We start from the raw sequence: 24,559 nt of genomic DNA, 5'->3' as shown, positions 1-24,559 counted from the left end.
TGGAAGTCATACCACTGAATGTTATTTACAACTAAGTGTTGAGAAATATCTCATAGTTTTCACCCCAATGCAGTGTCATGGCAACACAGGCTTGTCAGATCTGGGTTTCTGGGATACCATGTGTGGAAAATGAAGACTGCACTCAAACCTGGTGCAGGGACTGGAGAGATCTCAGTTTACCAGTGTCAATACTGATAGTTAAGAGGTGGAAGCTAAATATTTCCAGTATTCAAAGGACCTGTTAGCTCTGACAATGTACTGTACTGGGTATTGATAGGCTGGTTATGTTTTTTTCTGATATCAGGCCTAGTCTGTTCTGGCTAGTTGACATGTTTCAAGTATTCAGAGGGCCAGTTGACATTCAGATGATTCAAGCATTTTTAGGGCTAGTTGACTTTCAGATGATTCAAGTATTTATAGGGTTAGTTGACATTCAGACATTTCAATATTCACAGGGCCAGTTAACATTCAGATGATTCAAGTATTTTTAGTGCTAGTTGACATTCATATGTTTCAAATATTCACAGGGCTAGTTGACATTCATATGTTTCAAATATTCACAGGGCTAGTTGACATTCATATGTTTCAAATATTCACAGGGCTAGTTGACATTCAGACATTCCATTATTCACAGGGCTAGTTGACATTCAGACATTTCAATATTCACAGGGCTAGTTGACATTCAGACATTCAAATATTCACAGGGCTAGTTGACATTCATATGTATCAAATATTCACAGGGCTAGTTGACATTCATATGTTTCAAATATTCACAGGGCTAGTTGACATTCAGACATTCCATTATTCACAGGGCTAGTTGACATTCAGACATTTCAATATTCACAGGACTAGTTGACATGCAGACATTCCAATATTGACAGGGCTAGTTGACATTCAGACATTCCATTATTCACAGGACTAGTTGACATGCAGACATTCCAATATTCACAGGACTAGTTGACATTCAGACCTTCCAATATTCACAGGGCTAGTTGACATTCAGACCTTCCAATATTGACAGGGCTAGTTGACATTCAGACATTCCATTATTCACAGGACTAGTTGACATTCATATGTTTCAAATATTCACAGGGCTAGTTGACATTCAGACATTTCAATATCCACAGGGCTAGCTGACATTCATATGTTTCAAATATTCACAGGGCTAGCTGACATTCAGATGATTCAAATATTCACAGGGCTAGCTGACATTCAGATGATTCAAGTATTTACAGGGCTAGTTGACATTCAGACATTCCATTATTCACAGGGCTAGTTGACATTCAGACATTCCAATATTCACAGGACTAGTTGACATTCAGACATTCCAATATTCACAGGACTAGTTGACATGAAGACATTCCAATATTCACAGGACTAGCTGACATGAAGACATTCCATTATTCACAGGGCTAGTTGACATTCAGACATTCCATTATTCACAGGGCTAGTTGACATTCAGACATTCCAATATTCACAGGGCTAGCTGACATTCAGACATTCCAATATTCACAGGGCTAGCTGACATTCAGACATTCCAATATTGACAGGGCTAGTTGACATTCAGACATTCCATTATTCACAGGACTAGTTGACATGCAGACATTCCAATATTCACAGGACTAGTTGACATTCAGACATTTCAATATTCACAGGACTAGTTGACATGCAGACATTCCAATATTGACAGGGCTAGTTGACATTCAGACATTCCATTATTCACAGGACTAGTTGACATGCAGACATTCCAATATTCACAGGACTAGTTGACATTCAGACCTTCCAATATTCACAGGGCTAGTTGACATTCAGACCTTCCAATATTGACAGGGCTAGTTGACATTCAGACATTCCATTATTCACAGGACTAGTTGACATTCATATGTTTCAAATATTCACAGGGCTAGTTGACATTCAGACATTTCAATATCCACAGGGCTAGCTGACATTCATATGTTTCAAATATTCACAGGGCTAGCTGACATTCAGATGATTCAAGTATTTACAGGGCTAGTTGACATTCAGACATTCCATTATTCACAGGGCTAGTTGACATTCAGACATTCCAATATTCACAGGACTAGTTGACATTCAGACATTCCAATATTCACAGGACTAGTTGACATGAAGACATTCCAATATTCACAGGACTAGCTGACATGAAGACATTCCATTATTCACAGGGCTAGTTGACATTCAGACATTCCATTATTCACAGGGCTAGTTGACATTCAGACATTCCAATATTCACAGGGCTAGCTGACATTCAGACATTCCAATATTCACAGGGCTAGCTGACATTCAGACATTCCAATATTGACAGGGCTAGTTGACATTCAGACATTCTATTATTCACAGGACTAGTTGACATGCAGACATTCCAATATTCACAGGACTAGTTGACATTCAGACCTTCAGTTTAACAATATGTGTGTACAAAATGTTAAATATAATCCAAGTGGAGCTGAGGCAATCAAGTCTTGCCAAGTGATTTAAGGGTTGGATTCTGTGTTAAGCTGTTATCTGAAAGTGGTACAGTTATTTGAGGGGCTATCGTTAGGAGACTTGGAAGAGAGGCAAGCTACTGAATGAAACTTCCTCCTCTGCCATCACTGTCTCCCTGTATAATAGCCAGCGCCTTCAGTCCAGGGTTCTGTCAGAGGGGAATACCTCAGCAGTATCTGTCTGGGTATGCTGAGTCAGCACTTATGATAACATTGGCTCAAATACCATATATATTTGTTTGGCTTATGCTGTATCAATTTGATTGTACATGTATTACGGAAGGTTTGGTTTCCATGAAAACTGGGATCACTTCATGTGTAGAGTCTTAAAACTTATATGTATTTCATTATGAAGAAAAATGGTAGAACAATTGTGAATGATCCTTAATTACGGAAATAAATCCTTGACAATTTCTCCACAATTCCTGATTCCCCAGATACCTGAACTGTATATCACATCTTTCAGTTTTGTTCCCAACTCAGCAGGTAGTTTTCAGGGCCTCGGCAGTCCAGGGCCTAGATTTTCAAACGTCAGTAGCCCAACGAACTTCTTAAGCCCATTCTTAACACATTGGCTATGAACAAAGTTAAGAATTCTAAGGGCTTCGAATGATTTTGAAAATCTAGGCCCAGATCCGAGTTCCACAATGTGGAGATCACGATCTGCCCCATACATGCCTGGGACAGTTGAGGGGTAGACCACAGGGTGCTGAGGCAGCTCAAATAGAATCTTTGATTGGGAAGAAACTAATAATGGTGTTTGAAGCTGAAGAGCTCTGCTTTAATCCTGGCTGGAGGGAGATTGATATGCAACAAAGAAGATGAGGAGCAGACTACCTTCAAATATCACCAGCTCACATGGATAATCTTATCTGATATGTTCCCTATGAATGTTAAACATTTGCCAAAGGCTGGTGTGATCCTGTGGAGGTTGATGTGAGCAGGAAACAGGCTGAGGAGGGGTATTGAATCAGAACTTCAAAGATGAGAGGGGTTGTTGGGACGGAACATCATGGTTGGTGTAAAAGGACGATGAGTCAAGATTGGTCAGGAGAGGATAATATGTGTCAAGACTTGTGTGTGAAGAGAATGTGTGTCAGGACTTGTGTGTGAGGAGAATGTGTGTCAGGACTTGTGTGTGAAGAGAATGTGTGTCAGGACTTGTGTGTGAGCAGAATGTGTGTCATGACTTCTGTGTGAAGAGAATGTGTGTCAGGACTTGTGTGTGAGCAGAATGTGTGTCAGGACTTCTGTGTGAAGAGAATGTGTGTCAGGACTTGTGTGTGAGGAAAATATGTGTCAGGACTCGTGTGTTAGGTGAATGTGTGTCAGGATTTGTGTGTTAGGAGAATGTGTGTCAGGACGTATGTGTGAAGAAAATGTGTGTCAGGACTTGTGTGTTAGGAGAATGTGTGTTTTAAAAGATGTGTGTGAAAAAGTGTTATGTATCAAGACTGAGCATATAGTGCTAGGGCATAGAGCATGGGGCATAGTGTCTGGAACATGGATCTGGGCCACAGAGCATTAGGCATAGAGCATGGGGCATGGTGTCTGGAACATGGAGCTGGGCCACAGAGCATTAGGCATAGAGCATGGGGCATGGTGTCTGGAACATGGAGCAGGGCCACAGAGCATTAGGCATAGAGCATGAGACACTGAGTTTAGCGCATAGAGCATATAGAGCATTGGACATAGAGCAATGGGCATCTTTTTGTTATGTGTGGGATTCTCCTGAGTCCTACAAATGATCCTTTTCCCCCACCTCCTGTCTCAGTACACTGACGTCTGCCTGGTATATTCGAACAAAGGCCTCAGTAACTGTCCTGGTTCTTGCCCCACTCACTTGGTACATCCCCCTGGTTGTGTTGTGGTTTGACCAACAAGGAAGCAAACACCTTGATTACAGGTCGAAAATTGGGATCCTTGATATTGGAGGACAAGGGACACAGTTTGCCCTTGTGACAAACTAGAAATGGATATGATACAGTCAGATACAAGTTAGTGCACGTATAAAACACAGGTTTCACACCCCAGACACCCATATGAGGCTCCAGAGTGGGTATAAACCCCAACCCCATGTCCCTGTCTTATAAAGCATACTGATTGAGGTATTAAATAGCATCTTACTGAATCATTTTGTTTTAAGGTTTCAGCAAGTATGTTGATCCACTCATGTTTGGCAGAGAAACAGTAAATTGTTCTCAGAAAGATTGTTGCCACATGTTTGTTATTGTATGTGTTCTCCCCTTTTAGTGTTTCCAAAAGTCTGTGCATTCCCCTTTCACAACTATCTGTGTTATGACCCCTCTGCAAAATTCTGTAGTGAAAATATGTGTAGTGAAAACATGAAATCAGAGTGATAGGTGTAGCAGATGTGTAAATAGCTGTGAATAAAGTCATGACAGGATTCAAACGTTGCCAAGTGATTGAAAATCTGCCCCATGGGAAATCAACTCATTGATATGTAAATCACAGAATATCAGTATTCCAGATCGAGTTCCAAACTTGTAATGGCCACCACATCCAGCAGGATACATATTCAGCACATGTTGATGCATTGATGGTCTAGTCGCTTATATAAGAACATAATTGGTCACGTTTAGATATATTGAAATCCCTTATCTCTAGGGGCAAATATCTACATAAAATTGACTGCCATTATTCAGATGTTGGTCACAATACGGAGGTCGGTTCTGGAAGGCATAGTGACATCCCTTGGTAACCAGGAGCAGACGACACTGGCTCAAGTCTTGGCCACCTTTGGAATATCGGCATTGTGATGATAGCAGTAAACGGTGATACTAGTATGTCCATGTGTGGCACAGCCAGATGTATGTTAAATGTTAATGTGTCATCCTGTCTACACCAGACCTTATATATCTGGACATACATGTTTGGGATTTCACAGTGTGCCTGTATATAACAGATGACACAGATATGTGATGGTTTGCTTGGTGTATGAGTGCCACCGTCCCCAACAGTTGACCTCTGTGAAGATCCAGGCTGGAACTGGTCTTCAGCAAGTGGACAGAAAGGGATAAGGTGGACAGGCTGCTGACTGGGATGATGCTTGTCACTGTATTCCAATTGATGCTCATGATGTCAGTCACTGGATTGTCTGGTCCAGACTTGATTATGTACAGACTGCAGTCATACAGCTGGAATATTACTGAGTGTGGCATTCAAAATCAAGTAAACAAACAACATTGCCACAAAGGGAGACAGAACCCCTTTATAGGAACTGAGCACACTGAATACAATATAACCCAATCTCCATCACAGGCATTAGGGCAAATGTCCAGATTACATTTATTACACGCCTTCATTACATTTATGACATTGATGTGGAACTGAAATATTAGGTTGAGTTCGAGCCTTCATGTTTGAATGTAATATATAGGATTAAATGAAGCTTTGAGATGCAATTCTAAGTAGAAACAGCAAGCCCATTCATGATTGAATCCCATAACATCAGGTGGAGCGATCTTCCTGAGATTACTTCAAAATGAGTGTGAGGCTTCTGATGACAGGTTTCCTTGAGTTTACTGATGACAAATGCATCTTTAAAATCATTTCTGTTTTGGAAAGCAGTTAGTGAGTGAGTTGGGTTTAATGCTCCTTTGATCAGTATTCTGATTATATCATGGTGTGTCAGCCGTGATGTTGGAGGAAAACCCACAATACAGATGTCAGACATTCACCACATAGGTGGGTTACATGATGGTGCCAACAAACCTACAAACCCAATTAAGGTGGACCAGGATTTGAACCCACGATCATTCATGTCTGGTTAGACTAACAACTAATGTCTTGTATGCTAAAGGTAATTTTGGAAATGAGTATCAACATCTTAATGATTATCATTTCATCATTATTTCCAGCTACTCTAGCAAATAGGATCAAGTTATTACCCAAGTTTGGAATGCATTAGGAAGAATGGTGTCAGTTTTTAGAAGATTTGAATTAAGATTAATACTAAATGTCAGAACAGTCCATGGCTTGGATCCTCCTTCTGGAGAAATCACTTGGTAATCTGTTGAAGCTATGTCAGAACAGTCCATGGCTTGGATCCTCCTTCTGGAGAAATCACTTGGTAATCTGTTGAAGCTATGTCAGAACAGTCCATGGCTTGGATCCTCCTTCTGGAGAAATCACTTGGTAATCTGTTGAAGCTGATCAGTGATGTCAATGTTCTCATCAGGAGGATATTGTATTGTGGATGGATAAGTGGACACTTGTCAGCATTAATCACTTGACCTTGAGATTCAGGCTGATACTGGGACAAGAGAGGCCATCACTCGGTTACCCAGCTAATTACTCTGTCATCAGAAGTGCCTTCTTCATAAACATCAATGAGACAAGATGGAGGATCTTTCAGCAGGATGAACAGGATGATGTCTCGATAAGGGGATCTCTAGAGAGTGCTGTGATGCTGGGCCTCCTTTCACAAAGCACTAAGGTGACCGTAAGTCACTAAGGTAACCTCAGTGCAATGTTAAAGAATGGGAGTTGAGGTTAACCTTAGTAAAGGTTGCTTCTTGACAGGAGCCCCTGGTGTATCAGGGTGGATCTCCAGCCAGGCTGTAACTATCAGTTTAACCTGTCACATCTAGACCAGCATATCCATTGTGACTTGTCACACACCAGCATATCCATTGTGACTTGTCACACACCAGAATATCCATTGTGACTTGTCACACACCAGCATATCCATTGTGACTTGTCACACACCAGCATATCCATTGTGACTTGTCACACACCAAGCATATCCATTGTGACTTGTCACACACCAGCATATCCATTGTGACTTGTCACACACCAGAATATCCATTGTGACTTGTCACACACCAGCATATTGATTGTGACTTGTCACACACCAGCATATCCATTGTGACTTGTCAATTGTGACTTGTCACACACCAGCAAATCCATTGTGACTTGTCACACAACAGCATATCCATTGTGACATGTCACACACCAGCATATCCATTGTGACTTGTCATATTGATTGTGACTTGTCACACACCAGCATATCCATTGTGACATGTCACACACCAGCATATCCATTGTGACTTGTCACACACCAGCATATCCATTGTGACATGTCACACACCAGCATGATCAGCATTGTGACTTGTCACACACCAGCATATCCATTGTGATCCATTGTGTGACTTGTCACACACCAGCATATCCATTGTGACTTGTCACACACCAGCATATTGATTGTGACTTGTCACACACCAGCATATCCATTGTGACATGTCACACACCAGCATATCCATTGTGACTTGTCACACACCAGCATATCCATTGTGACTTGTCACGCATATCCATTGTGACAGGTTGTCGTCAGTTCCTTTATTGGTTTACCAGCTAATTGTATCTGGCCTTGTCAGGGGACCTGATGACCTTGGCTCTGTAGACTTTCATGTGGAGGGGATGAAACAAGCATGGCTGCTAATATGATTAGTGTGTGCTTCATGTGATGCCTTGATGTTGGAGACTTGAGCTGCTAACTGACATCCACACTGAATAATACCGTCAGTCTCAACTTGTATTTGACATTTGGAAAACTTACAGCCAGTCTAGTCAGTAAGCAGAAAATTATCACATTCTAATAGACATTATTTAGTTACTGTCACAGAATTTTCATCCAAGGTGAAAGTTCATTAGATTAGTGTTGCAGCCTGTATCACAAATATAAGCAAGATGCTATCTTTAACTTTGAATGGCAAGATAGGTGTTATTACATTTGGAGGAATTTTACCCATTATGACAATTTTATACTTTCTTTTCAAGATGTTATTTTAAAAATGTGACCTAATTTCAACTCATATACAAGAAATGCAACTGACCAGGCCTTAGTTGGCATTTTGAGCAAAGAGATTGACCGACCATATTTGAATAGGCAACAGACACTTGGTGTTGACACTCTTGATTACAAATGGCAGGAACCATTGGACTTTCCCAGTTCATGACAAGAGACAGGAAAATGGACATTATTACTTCCTTGGTTTACTGATTATTTTGTGAACCAAATTAAATAACTGTTAGTGTTCTTTGAAGACATTTCTAAATGTGTTGCCATTTATGAGTAAGGCTTGTCTTGTTAGACCTACAGCTACCTTCTGTCTTGTCTGTGTGACAGACCCATGAATATCAAGGCTAGAATTGATCTTTAGTAACCCATGATTGTCGTAAGAGGTGACTAACAGGATCGGGTGGTCAGGCTTGCTGACTTCGTTGACACATATCATCATATCCCAATTTCGTAAATCGATCCTCATGCTGTTGATCACTGGATTGTCTAGTCTAGACTTGATTATTTATATTGCTGAGTGTGGCGTAAAACTAAAATCACTCATTCACTCACTGTTTGACAGTCTCACACCTGTACTATTTTCCTTTCCAACTTGAAGCAAGTCTAGATATTCCACCGAATCTGAATCCTCCCATCTCACTGGGGTTCCTTTTCAATTTAAATTAAGTTGCTTTTTCACATGAAATGTTACATTTTTGGAGATAAGGATTAGTACATTGGAATTTTTACCAATTAAAATGAGCTTGCTTACAGAGACAGAGATGTCAAGCACAGTGTAATGTACGTCTTCACATTGGGTGTGGATATTATCAGGTTTCACTGATACACAAAACTGATTCCCTTAATGTGTCAAGTGTATATCTAAATGGAAGGATGGATGTGATTGTCCCTGTCAAAAGTTGTGTAGTATATATACAAACATTTCCACCAGTGATAATCCAAAGTACAAAGTTTTCCCATTTAACAGGATCTAGCATAACAGGGTTTCTCTGTAATTAAATTGGCCATGCCTTAGCAACAGGAAACCATTGTGGATGTCAGCCGTTCCCAAGTCTGTGACATGAGATGCTTGTCAGCTCCAGTGAGTAACCTGTGTGTTTGAGGGCTAGGGTTGATACTGTTATATTACTTGATGAAACACAGGGAGCCCGGTGTTGGTGTCCATTCAGTACTAATTAACTGTTAAGTGCTGGCTTCTATTTGTTCCATTGTTTTGCCTGCATCTTTGTTGTCTTATTACTTTTGTTGTTCTTGCATGTACATGTATATGCTGTCTGCCTCGTATCATCCATTCACCTGATGAAGGAGTAAGGATATACTCCGAAACGTTGTGTTCCTCATAATAAAGAAGTTGACATCTATAAAACTCTCTTCCTTGTGTGTATCACTTCTAAATGACATTCAAAGACCAGGGAGCACGGGTTGCCATTTTGTCTGATGGACACACAAGGTTTCTGTGTACAGTTGCTTCCCTTGACAATACCAGGAAACAATGGTCATGGGATCGAAATCCAGATTTGATCTGATTTGTCAACACCTTTGTTACAACAAAGTGGTATATGTCCATAACCATCTGTCTGTCTGATCTGTCCTCCCTCTTGATGCTGAGCAGGTCAAACTCTCTAACTCACTAACGTGCTAACCCTCATCTCCATTGTCTTTAGAAGGTTAGTTCCGTTCTACTGGTATGAAAACGTCTTTTCTTTGACATGCTTATTGCATCATGAGGACACATGCACACACACACATGCACACACGCAGACAGACAGGCATGCAGTGTTCAGAGCATATGTGATATGCACGCATGCATTATCTTCATCACTGGACAAAAACAAGCAGGAACACAGTCTGGGAATGTCAATTCACCCATGCAGGTTTCATACATACTGGTTCAGAGCAGCGTGATCTCAAGCTTCATCATGATGCCTCTCAAGCATGTATGTTAGCATGGAGGCTCAACATCATAAGGTTGCCTCTGAAGATCTCTCAAATAATTAGTAGTACTTGACTTGGGCTCTTAAACTAGTGCTGTCTCGCTGGATTCACAATGTCTATATATATACGTACAATGTTCTGACCTATATAAGCTTGGCTTGTTACAATCTTGGTACAATTTTCTGCCGTGCCATCACAAACTTTGAGAATCTTCAGCAAGCTATGATGGATACTGTTAGCATAGAGTACACATATACTGTGTACTCTCAAGCCAGACAATATATTTCAATGTCCTTGTTCATAAAGTTTTTGTATATTAAGAACTTGAAAAACAGAACTGGTGTAAAGACTTCATGGTATTATTACTTCATCAAAGTGGTTTCCTGAATTCATTATTGATTGTACATTTAATAAGTTCAACTAAACTTACACCAGTGGTAGTTGTGCAATGTTACAAAATCTGTAAAACAGGTGGGGCCTTGGATATTTAGCTGTCAGCTTAGCCTTGCTCCAAGGCTGTACTGAAGGTTAAGCCCATGGATGTATACTAATTCTATCCTTTAACAGGCAAGTCCCGGATAAGCGTACAGAATATTGTCACTGTTTCTAAATGGAATGTTTGCGCAATAAAATATCTTGTATTGTGTATCTCAGTACAGGACGGCCGGTCTATTATTTATATTTTTTAGAAATTTTCATTTGAACTATTAATTATTACCTTAGAGACTTGTGCAAGTTTACTCTCAGCTAGCTGGGTACAGGTGAGTATACATGAGCATCAGTCTGTTACAGAGCCAGAGAAATGTTCACAGCATAAAATCTGGCTGCTGACCCTTGGTGACCTTAGATTGGTCTCAATCAGTGTTCCTTGGCCGTGACTTCACTTGCCTGTGTAGATTGAGAGATAAGATTGATCATCACTCACTTTGAAGTGTACAGATTTACATTTGATATCTGCAGTTTGAGATAAGAGTTTGGATGTTGCGTGTAAAAGCATTCACTGAATGCCAATGTTTATGGAGGATATAGCTTAATGGAACCATATGTTCAGGAGGTCTTCAGGAGGTTAAGGTATTATCTCTTATTAAACAGACTGGGTTGGGGCTGGATACATGTGGTGGAATGATGTACATTGTTTGACAAAATCTTCAGAGATCTGTTCTTTAAATTATATTTTGGCTGTGTATTCTTGTAATATCGCTCCACCCCTAACACAGTGTGGTAGGGATTGTGAAACAGGATTTGTCTCCATTCTCTCCATTTAAAAGTATCCTTACTAATTCACATCACGGGAAGCATGTTAAAAGAGATGGATGATGATGATGATGATGATGATGATGATGATGATGATGATGATGATGATGATGATGATGATGATGATGATGATGATGATGACGACGATGATGATGATGACGACGACTACGATGATGATGATGATGATGATGATGATCGATGATGATGACGACGACTACGATGATGATGATGATGATGATGCATTACTGCTATATATGTATAACGGTATATGCAATATCCTTGGCTGTAGTTTCATTGGATGGTAGATAGGGACAGTAAGAATTTTCTTTAATCCAATCACAAGGTATCAATGATTAAATCGCAATTTAAGGCATTCCAGTAATCTCTTATATCATGTGCTCCATACAACTGGTTCATGGTAGTAAGTAATCTGTATAAGGCATGACATTTTAGCAAAAAGTACACATTTATAGACTTAAGTGACTGGTTGCTCAGTGTCGACATTTCTGTAAAATGGATAAACTTCATGTTGATACAAAGACTATATGTGTCAGGTTGAAGCCTAGCAGCTACTGTCATGTAGATCATGGATGTTTAGCTTGATAGTTGGATGTACAAGTGTGGTTATTATATCATTTGAATTAAATGGAATTGTTTTTACCATCAAAATGTTTGAGTTGATAGACAAGCAAACCAAGGAACAAGTATGCTTGTCTTGCGTGAGTTGTGTTCATGATAAACTTTCTCCAAACTTTTTAAGTCGTTATGAACAATTCGTGCAAAGAAGTAGTCCTTCAATGTCACATGGTCGCTAATCTCCATGGTGATGGGTGGGAGTCACATTGCATGTTCTCAATCACACACAATCTGGGATCTACATAAACTTTTGTTCTTCATGTAACATGGCCATATATTATGATTGATTCAGTGACGAGTCGCGAACCTGGCACACTGTGATTGGGCAATCAATACTTGCCGGATGCTGGGTTTTTACTGTTAGTCTATCTACCCATAATGCAACTGCGGAAAGTCTTCATCAACTGATGTGTTTTTTATGCAGCCTGCCATGCTGTAAGAAAAAAGCTTTGATTCATGTTAAAGAGTTCCGTGGCCATGGCATCCTTTTAACACCTGTCACTTCCAATACAGATTTTCATTTATCACGTCAGTGGAAACAATCATGGAACAGTGAGGCAGGTGTCAAGGCCATTCACAGACACACTTTCTGTTTCATTTATTATATTTATTTCAATCGGTTGTATTACCGTTAGTATATATTTTCGTGCTCCTCACTACTGCCATAATTAACTCCACCATGACTATGTGTGATGATAATGATGAGGGATGATGATGATGATGATGATGGTGGTGGTGGTGATGATGATGATGATGATGATGATGATGACAGAGTACTATTAAAGTGTCACCATGACACAAGGCGTGATATGGCGTATTTTGTGAGGGATCATTAGTGTCATTGTGTACCGGCGTCACATTTCCTGCAGTCCACGATGTTGTATGCCATGATGTCATGATGGAGTGGTTAGCACCCCCTGACCCGGGTTGTGACACTTTCACACTGGATGCCAGGGTCATGTCAATAAGCTGGCTAATTGTTTTAGTAGATTTTGTCAGATAAGCATATTTACAGTCATTTTACTTACAGTTTGCATTTTTTTCTGGATTGGTTGTCCAGATGCCGAGCAGTAGAAAGACAAACAGTTGGGTTAGGTTGGGGTTGACTTCCCTCAAATGTGCCTGTGGAGTCTAAGTGTGTTTTGTTTGTTGTTGTTTAACGCGGCACTCAGCAATATTCCAGATATATGGTGGCGGTCTGTAAATAATTGAGTCTGGACCAGACAATTCAGTGGTCAACTGCATGACATCGATCGTTGCAATTGGAATACAATGACACGTGTCAACTAAGTCAGCGAGCCTGACCACCCAATCCCAATAGTCGCCTCTTACAACAAGCATGGGTTGCTGTAGATCACTTCTAGCCTGGAGCTTCATGGGTCCCAGTGTCATCTGATTGTGTCTCTACCCTGTCAGCACCATATCAAGCTTGTGTCTCTCCCCTGTCAGCACCATATCAAGCTTGTGTCTCTCCCCTGTCAGCACCATATCAAGCTTGTGTCTCTACCCTGTCAGCACCATATCAAGCTTGTGTCTCTCCCCTGTCAGCACCATATCAAGCTTTGTGTACCCTGTCAGCACCATATCAAGCCTGTCAGCACCCTGTATCAAGCTTGTGTCTCTACCCTGTCAGCACCATATCGAAAGCTTGTGTCTCTCCCCCTGTCAGCACCATATCAAGCTTGTCTCTACCCTGTCAGCACCATATCAAGCTTGTGTCTCTACCCCTGTCAGCACCATATCAAGCTTGTGTGTCTCTACCCTGTCAGCACCATATCAAGCTTGTGTCTCTCCCCTGTCAGCACCATATCAAGCTTGTGTCTCTACCCTGTCAGCACCATATCAAGCTTGTGTCTCTCCCTGTCAGCACCATATCAAGCTTGTGTCTCTCCTGTCAGCACCATATCAAGCTTGTGTCTACCCTGTCAGCACCATATCAAGCTTGTGTCTCTACCCTGTCAGCACCATCAAGCTTGTGTCTCTATCAGCACCATATCAAGCTTGTGTCTCTACCCTGTCAGCACCATATCAAGCTTGTGTCTCTACCCTGTCAGCACCATATCAAGCTTTGTCTCTACCCTGTCAGCACCATATCAAGCTTGTGTCTCTACCCTGTCAGCACCATATCAAGCTTGTGTCTCTACCCTGTCAGCACCATATCAAGCTTGTGTCTCTACCCTGTCAGCACCATATCAAGCTTGTGTCTCTACCCCTGTCAGCACCATATCAAGCTCTTGTGTCTCTCCCCTGTCAGCACCATATCAAGCTTGTGTCTCTCCCCTGTCAGCACCATATCAAGCTTGTGTCTCTACCCTGTCAGCACCATATCAAGCTTGTGTCTCTACCCTGTCAGCACCATATCAAGCTTGTGTCTCACCCTGTCAGCACCATATCAAGCTTGTGTCTCTACCCTGTCAGCACCATATCAAGCTTGTGTCTCTACCCTGTCAGCACCATATCAAGCTTGTGTCTCTACCCTGTCAGCACCATATCAAGCTTGTGTCTCTACCCTGTCAGCACCATATCAAGCTTGTGTCTCTACCCTGTCAGCACCATATCAAGCTTGTCTCTACCCTGTCAGCACCATATCAAGCTTGTGTCTCTACCCTGTCAGCACCATATCAAGCTTGTGTCTCTACCCTGTCAGCACCATATCAAGCTTGTGTCTCTCCCCTGTCAGCACCATATCAAGCTTGTGTCTCTACCCTGTCAGCACCATATCAAGCTTGTGTCTCTACCCTGTCAGCACCATATCAAGCTTTGTCTCTACCCTGTCAGCACCATATCAAGCTTTGTCTCTACCCCTGTCAGCCCTGTCGGCACCATATCAAGCTTGTGTCTCTCCCCTGTCAGCACCATATCAAGCTTGTGTCTCTACCCTGTCAGCACCATATCAAGCTTGTGTCTCTACCCTGTCAGCACCATATCAAGCTTGTGTCTCTACCCTGTCAGCACCATATCAAGCTTGTGTCTCTACCCTGTCAGCACCATATCAAGCTTGTGTCTCTACCCTGTCAGCACCATATCAAGCTTGTGTCTCTACCCTGTCAGCACCATATCAAGCTTGTGTCTCTACCCTGTCAGCACCATATCAAGCTTGTGTCTCTACCCTGTCAGCACCATATCAAGCTTGTGTCTCTACCCTGTCAGCACCATATCAAGCTTGTGTCTCTACCCTGTCAGCACCATATCAAGCTTGTGTCTCTACCCTGTCAGCACCATATCAAGCTTGTGTCTCTACCCTGTCAGCACCATATCAGCTTGTGTCTCCTACCCTGTCAGTCTCTACCCTGTCAGCATCGCTTGTGTGTCTCTACCCTGTCAGCACCATATCAAGCTTGTGTCTCTCCCCTGTCAGCACCATATCAAGCTTGTGTCTCTACCCCTGTCAGCTCATATCAAGCTTGTGTCTACCCTGTCAGCACCATATCAAGCTTGTGTCTCTACCCTGTCAGCACCATATCAAGCTTGTGTCTCTACCCTGTCAGCACCATATCAAGCTTGTGTCTCTACCCTGTCAGCACCATATCAAGCTTGTGTCTCTACCCTGTCAGCACCATATCAAGCTTGTGTCTCTACCCTGTCAGCACCATATCAAGCTTGTGTCTCTACCCTGTCAGCACCATATCAAGCTTGTGTCTCTACCCTGTCAGCACCATATCAAGCTTGTGTCTCTACCCTGTCAGCACCATATCAAGCTTGTGTCTCTCCCCTGTCAGCACCATATCAAGCTTGTGTCTCTACCCTGTCAGCACCATATCAAGCTTGTGTCTCTACCCTGTCAGCACCATATCAAGCTTGTGTCTCTACCCTGTGTCAGCACCATATCAAGCTTGTGTCTCTACCCTGTTCCCCTGTCAGCACCATATCAAGCTTGTGTCTCTACCCTGTCAGCACCATATCAGCTTGTGTCTCTACCCTGTCAGCACCATATCAAGCTTGTGTCTCTACCCTGTCAGCACCATATCAAGCTTTTTGTGTCTCTGTGCCCCCTGTCAGCACCATATCAAGCTTGTGCTTGTCAGCACCTCTCCCTGTCTCTTCCCTGTCAGCACCATATCAAGCTTGTGTCTCTACCCTGTCAGCACCATATCAAGCTTGTGTCTCTACCCTGTCAGCACCATATCAAGCTTGTGTCTCCCACCCTGTCAGCACCATATCAAGCTTGTGTCTCTACCCTGTCAGCAACCATATCAAGCTTGTGTCTCTACCCTGTCAGCACCATATCAAGCTTGTGTCTCTACCCTGTCAGCACCATATCAAGCTTGTGTCTCTACCCTGTCAGCAACCATATCGCTTTGTGTCTCTACCCTGTCAGCACCATATCAAGCTTGTGTCTCTACCCTGTCAGCACCCATATCGCTTGTGTCTCACCTGTCAGCAGCACCATATCAAGCTTGTGTCTACCCTGTCAGCACCATATCAAGCTTTGTGTCTCTACCCTGTCAGCACCATATCAAGCTTTGTGTCTCTACCCTGTCAGCACCATATCAAGCTTGTGTCTCTACCCTGTCAGCACCATATCAAGCTTGTGTCTCTACCCTGTCAGCACCATATCAAGCTTGTGTCTCTACCCTGTCAGCACCATATCAAGCTTGTGTCTCTACCCTGTCAGCACCATATCAAGCTTTGTGTCTCTACCCTGTCAGCACCATATCAAGCTTTGTGTCTCTACCCTGTCAGCACCATATCAAGCTTGTGTCTCTACCCTGTCAGCACCATATCAAGCTTGTGTCTCTACCCTGTCAGCACCATATCAAGCTTGTGTCTCTACCCTGTCAGCACCATATCAAGCTTGTGTCTCTACCCTGTCAGCACCATATCAAGCTTGTGTCTCTACCCCTGTCAGCACCATATCAAGCTTGTGTCTCTACCCTGTCAGCACCATATCAAGCTTGTGTCTCTACCCTGTCAGCACCATATCAAGCTTGTGTCTCTACCCTGTCAGCACCATATCAAGCTTGTGTCTCTACCCTGTCAGCACCATATCAAGCTTTGTGTCTCTACCCTGTCAGCACCATATCAAGCTTTGTCTCTACCCTGTCAGCACCATATCAAGCTTGTGTCTCTACCCTGTCAGCACCATATCAAGCTTGTGTCTCTACCCTGTCAGCACCATATCAAGCTTGTGTCTCTACCCTGTCAGCACCATATCAAGCTTGTGTGTCTCTACCCTGTCAGCACCATATCAAGCTTGTGTCTCTCTACCCTGTCAGCACCATATCAAGCTTGTGTCTCTACCCTGTCAGCACCATATCAAGCTTGTGTCTCTACCCTGTCAGCACCATTCAAGCTTGTGTCTCTACCCTGTCAGCACCATATCAAGCTTGTGTCTCTACCCTGTCAGCCATATCAAGCTTGTGTCTCTACCCTGTCAGCATATCAAGCTTGTGTCTCATTACCGCTTTGTGTCTCTACCCTGTCAGCACCATATCAAGCTTGTGTCTCTACCCCTGTCAGCACCATATCAAGCTTGTGTCTCACCCCTGTCAGCACCATATCAAGCTTGTGTCTCTACCCTGTCAGCACCATATCAAGCTTGTGTCTCTACCCTGTCAGCACCATATCGCTTGTGTCTCTACCCTGTCAGCACCATATCGCTTGTGTCTCTACCCTGTCAGCACCATATCAAGCTTGTGTCTCTACCCTGTCAGCACCATATCAAGCTTGTGTCTCTACCCTGTCAGCACCATATCAAGCTTGTGTCTCACCCTGTCATATCATATCGCTTGTGTCTCTACCCTGTCAGCACCATATCAAGCTTGTGTCTCTACCCTGTCAGCACCATATCAAGCTTGTGTCTCTACCCTGTCAGCACCATATCAAGCTTGTGTCTCTACCCTGTCAGCACCATATCGCTTGTGTCTCTACCCTGTCAGCACCATATCAAGCTTGTGTCTCTGCCCCTGTCAGCACCATATCAAGCTTTGTGTCTCTACCCTGTCAGCACCATATCAAGCTTGTGTCTCTACCCTGTCAGCACCATATCAAGCTTGTGTCTCTACCCTGTCAGCACCATATCAAGCTTGTGTCTCTACCCTGTCAGCACCATATCAAGCTTGTGTCTCACCCTGTCAGCACCATATCAAGCTTGTGTCTCTACCCTGTCAGCACCATATCAAGCTTGTGTCTCTACCCTGTCAGCACCATATCGCTTGTGTCTCTACCCTGTCAGCACCATATCAAGCTTGTGTCTCTACCCTGTCAGCACCATATCAAGCTTGTGTCTCTACCCTGTCAGCACCATATCGCTTGTGTCTCTACCCTGTCAGCACCATATCAAGCTTGTGTCTCTACCCTGTCAGCACCATATCAAGCTTGTGTCTCTACCCTGTCAGCACCATATCGCTTTTGTGTCTCTACCCTGTCAGCACCATATCAAGCTTGTGTCTCTACCCTGTCAGCACCATATCAAGCTTGTGTCTCTACCCTGTCAGCATACATCAAGCTTGTGTCTCTACCCTGTCAGCACCATATCAAGCTTGTGTCTCTACCCTGTCAGCACCATATCAAGCTTGTGTCTCTACCCTGTCAGTCTCTACCCTGTCAGCACCATATCAAGCTTGTGTCTCTACCCTGTCAGCACCATATCAAGCTTGTGTCTCTACCCTGTCAGCACCATATCAAGCTTGTGTCTCTACCCTGTCAGCACCATATCAAGCTTGTGTCTCTACCCTGTCAGCACCATATCAAGCTTGTGCTTGTGTCTCTCTACCCTGTCAGCACCATATCAAGCTTGTGTCTCTACCCTGTCAGCACCATATCGAAGCTTGTGTCTCTACCCTGTCAGCACCATATCAAGCTTGTGTCTCTACCCTGTCAGCACCATATCAAGCTTGTGTCTCTACCCTGTCAGCACCATATCAAGCTTGTGTCTCTACCCTGTCAGCACCATATCAAGCTTGTGTCTCTACCCTGTCAGCACCATATCAAGCTTGTGTCTCTACCCTGTCAGCACCATATCAAGCTTGTGTCTCTACCCTGTCAGCACCATATCAAGCTTGTGTCTCTACCCTGTCAGCACCATATCAAGCTTGTGTCTCTACCCTGTCAGCACCATATCAAGCTTGTGTCTCTACCCTGTCAGCACCATATCAAGCTTGTGTCTACCCTGTCAGCACCATATCGCTTGTGTCTCTACCCTGTCAGCACCATATCAAGCTTGTGTCTCTACCCTGTCAGCACCATATCAAGCTTGTGTCTCTACCCTGTCAGCACCATATCAAGCTTGTGTCTCTACCCTGTCAGCACCATATCAAGCTTGTGTCTCTCCCCTGTCAGCACCATATCAAGCTTGTGTCTCTACCCTGTCAGCACCATATCAAGCTTGTGTCTCTACCCTGTCAGCACCATATCAAGCTTGTGTCTCTACCCTGTCAGCACCATATCAAGCTTGTGTCTCTACCCTGTCAGCACCATATCGCTTGTGTCTCTACCCTGTCAGCACCATATCAAGCTTGTGTCTCTACCCTGTCAGCACCATATCAAGCTTGTGTCTCTACCCTGTCAGCACCATATCGCTTGTGTCTCTACCCTGTCAGCACCATATCAAGCTTGTCTCTACCCTGTCAGCACCATATCAAGCTTGTGTCTCTACCCTGTCAGCATCATATCGCTTGTGTCTCTGGGTTCTGGCCCTGTCAGCACCATATCGCTTGTGTCTCTACCCTGTCAGCACCATATCAAGCTTGTGTCTCTACCCTGTCAGCACCATATCAAGCTTGTGTCTCTACCCTGTCAGCACCATATCAAGCTTGTGTCTCTACCCTGTCAGCACCATATCGCTTGTGTCTCTACCCTGTCAGCACCATATCGCTTGTGTCTCTACCCTGTCAGCACCATATCAAGCTTGTGTCTCTACCCCTGTCAGCACCATATCAAGCTTGTGTCTCTACCCTGTCAGCACCATATCAAGCTGTGTCTCTACCCTGTCAGCACCATATCAAGCTTGTGTCTCTACCCTGTCAGCACCATATCAAGCTTGTGTCTCTACCCTGTCAGCACCGTGATCAAGCTTGTGTCTCTACCCCGTCAGCACCATATCAAGCTTGTGTCTCTACCCTGTCAGCACCATTTATCGCTTGTGTCCCACCCTGTCAGCACCATATCAAGCTTGTGTCTCTACCCTGTCAGCACCAGATCATCGCTTGTGTCTCTACCCCTGTCAGCACCATATCAAGCTTGTGTCTCTACCCTGTCAGCACCATATCAAGCTTGTGTCTCTACCCTGTCAGCACCATATCAAGCTTGTGTCTCTACCCTGTCAGCAATTTCAGATCGCTTGTGTCTCTACCCTGTCAGCACCATATCAAGCTTGTGTCTCTACCCTGTCAGTAACCATATCAAGCTTGTGTGTCTCTACCCTGTCAGCAACATATATCAAGCTTGTGTCTCACCCTGTCAGCATCATATCGCTTGTGTCTCTACCCTGTCAGCACCATATCAAGCTTGTGTCTCTACCCTGTCAGCACCATATCAAGCTTGTGTCTCTACCCCTGTCAGCACCATATCGCTTGTGTCTCTACCCTGTCAGCACCATATCAAGCTTGTGTCTCTACCCTGTCAGCACCATATCAAGCTTGTGTCTCTACCCTGTCAGCACCATATCAAGCTTGTGTCTCTACCCTGTCAGCACCATATCAAGCTTGTGTCTCTACCCTGTCAGCACCATATCAAGCTTGTGTCTCTACCCTGTCAGCACCATATCAAGCTTGTGTCTCTACCCTGTCAGCACCATATCAAGCTTGTGTCTCTACCCTGTCAGCACCATATCAAGCTTGTGTCTCTACCCTGTCAGCACCATATCAAGCTTGTGTCTCTACCCTGTCAGCACCATATCAAGCTTGTGACTTCATCAAAGTTCTAAATGTCTGAGACCTGGATCACTTCACCGTTTCCCCACATGAATCTGGTACACTGTGATATAACTATAACATTCTAAGTGACATTAAACTGATCTCACTCACTCCTTGGCAATATAGGCACAGATTCCCATCAACAGAACTTAGATTCACCATTTGTTCCCAAGAATGGAATCCGATCTGGGTCTAACCCATGACAGTTGAACACTATAACCAATCTTCTCCCCTATTAAATCAGGCATACTGTAAAACATGGAGTGAAGTCTTGGAGTGGGGTCTTGGAGCGGAGTCTTGGAATGGAGTTTAAATGTAAATATTTTGAAGACCGAGTTTGTTTTGTTTTGATCATAAGGGAAACTAAACCAGCGCATTCGTTCCAACATCTGTAGCTGGTTGGTGTTATCAGTTTTATCAGAAGGCAGGAGCCATTTTGTATACACTTATCAATTAGCCCTGTCAACTCCAGAAATGTCATTCTGTAACTGTATTAACTGCGGGTCCTGTTCTGGGGCTTTGTTGACATCAAGAAAAAAAAATGTATGAATAGATCGGGAGGATGGATGTGTCAACGGCGTGAGATATGATCGGCAGGGGAACTAGCTTGGAATTATATCGCATAATAAGTTGACAAAGACGAAGGATAGGTTGAGTTCAAACTACTTTTAGTTGGTTGCACAGGCCAGGACAAACATTAGTAATAGTATACATGAATGAGGTTCGTGGAGTTCCGCTCAACACCAGGGGCTTCCTACTTAGGATTATCCTGCTCGTGGTCGCCCCAACAGACAGTCGGAATACCGGACTCCTTGACAATATGGATGTGAGCATATATATACAGTTTTTGACAACAATGGACAGGCGAGCACACAACAGTGGACAGATAGAGAAACAATAGCACTTCTTTGTAACAGTGGATGTGATGGCAGACGCCAAGGGGATGACCAGTTAAGGTTCTAAATGTCATATTAATGAAAGTGACAAAGTGGGTACAGGTGACTGAAAACGATGTACAGTCGCGGTAGTGATAATGATTAAGTATGCAGATTAAATAATTGCAATTAAGTTTCACATGGTTTCGCTACATAGTTTTTATCTTTAGGAATATTTGAACGATGGCTGTCCTGAATTAGGCGCTATAACAGATGAATGTATGGATGGAAATGATTTACAACCTATACAACAAATACTAATAATGGCATTATTTATTGTCCAATGAAGGACATACATAACATTGACATATGCAAATGCACATTTGTGTAGAGGAAGCCGTTGTAAGGGAAAGGTACAGAAATACGGTCTATGCTAAGACATATTACATAACAAAGAAATTGATAACATAAGATATATAGCACTATATTATTCAGGAACAGGATTTTTTTTGTCAGTGATGGCAAACGTAACTGTAGACTAAGGCTTAGTCCCTGAATATATATAATTTTGATAGTAACAAACAAGCCCATTTATATTGAAAAGGAGCCCTAGGGAGACCAGAGATTCAGAACCTGAGGAAATCTAGACTTGCTTTATTTAGGGCTTTAGCACTGCAGAGCGGGCTTGGCAGTAGGGGAAATAATATGGTTCAGGGACTGTGAGACAGACTAACGTAACTGTTGCAATGTCATAATTGTCTTGTGTTTTTTAATAAAAATAGTTATCTTTTTACATCCTTGAACTTACAAACAAAAAGCAAAAATAAATACAGTTGAATATTTTGCAAGCTGATTGTTAGTGAGTTTCATCAGTTCTCTGTGCCTTCGAAAATCTTAACTTTCTGTAAGGTTATGCATAGGCAGTCCATTGAATGTGACAGATAACAGGCAACACATCATTGATACAATCTGCCCTCAGAATGGCAGAAAGCTAAACCAGTGCTACTTGAGGATTGCCATGTAAACATTTTCACACTTTGATTACGTTGCTGTGCTCACAAATGAAAGCAGAATTGCAGCGAGTTTGAATTTTGTGACAATCTTCGCCATTTTAGGTAGTTGCCAAATTTCTGTGTGGGACTGAATTCTTTTGCCTCTTCTTCAGTATACAGACCAAATTTGTATAGATGGAAAGTTCCCACTAATGTTTCAATTATCACTTGATAAACTGGTGGAAACACCCCTTATGGTAGTAAATATAGTAATACTGCAATAGGAATCCTTGTATAGCCAAGAATCTTTCCAACATAAACTGTCTTTCCTTTGAAAGTGCAAATATATTTTTCCAGTTAAAGTATTGTAGACATTGTATTCATTGTTATTTGTTGACAATATTTCTTTTTAAATAAATTAATGAAATATTTCGAGGAATTACTGCTTTTCCAACCACAGGATGTTTAGTTCTGATAAACATCTACAATGTCAATGCCTTGATAAAGTTCCAGGCAAACCCTTTTCCAAGAATGAATGACCAGTCCTCAACCCATGACACTTGACAGCCATCCCAGGGATTCAGCACAAATTTCAGTATGGCAGGATATATCGTTTCATTGTTTAGATAGTTTGTTTTATAAATATGTCACATGTAACATATTTTGAACTGAAAAGATTTGAAATGACATCAGGAGTCCCATCAGCAAAATATAAACGTGAATACAGTATTGTTGTTTGGTTTTATGTTTTACATAACAAATAGCACAATTACAAAGACAAAACCATCTACCCATTCATGATTTATATACTTGTATTAACTTTCCCTCATAAATATCAAATTTCAGAAATAAAACATAACTATCTGGACTGTAAATGTGTTGGATTATCTTTAGGATTTGCATCTCAATGTATAGATATGAACAATGACAATTTCCCAAATCTGTAAGGCAAGAAAGACTAATATCTAAGATGAATTAGATAACATATTTATTGCAATTAAATCATGCTATGTCCAATATGTCCCAGTACTTTTTTTAAACCCGTCCAACATTTGACAAACCACATGCCTACTCAATAAAGGATTCCTATTGAATAATTTGAAATAGTTTTCTTGACATTCATGCCAGATAGCAGATCATAAAGGCATAAGAAAATAAGATCTGCTGTTTTTAATTCTGGCTGGTAATACTTGTTCTGCCCTGATCGGGGAGCATGATACGGGGCAGGATATGTTTCCTGTAAACACTATAGCCTGTCAGTGACGGAAATCTTGTGAGCCAATACCTCTAATTGCTGGCTTGTTTTTCATCGTTCAAATTGTTCCTCATGGGTCGGTATGTAGTGCCTTATTTTTGAAATTCATCTTACTGCATGTTAGATGTTTGATTTACATTTGAAGAAAAAGGTTGTTAATTATGAGAGCAAAGCTGTAGTTTGCTGAAGCTTCAGTTAAAGCACTAGTGTGAATGAAAAGCATGAATAATAATTTGAACAGATGGAAAATATCTATATTTCTTCCAATAACACTTCATGGGAGTAAGCTTCAAACTGAATTTCCCTATTCTTTATAGCATTTCACTGGATGTGAGGAAACGTTATTCGTGTACCTGCTGTTACCTACAGTGTGGAGAACAAATATGTTGCTGACGATATTTATAGCTGTTGTGTGAGTGCATTATGCAC

General features: G+C 42.4%; 1 protein-coding gene across 1 annotated transcript in view; it reads left to right on the top strand.

Moving 5' to 3' along the window:
* The window catches only part of LOC124267260, a 219,708-nt gene that overhangs the window by 59,081 nt on the left and 136,068 nt on the right, over positions 1-24,559 (top strand).

The sequence above is a fragment of the Haliotis rubra genome, unplaced genomic scaffold (assembly GCF_003918875.1).
Source record: "Haliotis rubra isolate DU_JTF1 unplaced genomic scaffold, ASM391887v1 Scf130, whole genome shotgun sequence".
NCBI classification, from domain to species: Eukaryota; Metazoa; Mollusca; class Gastropoda; order Lepetellida; family Haliotidae; genus Haliotis; species Haliotis rubra.
This window is presented reverse-complemented; position numbering and strand designations above follow the sequence as displayed.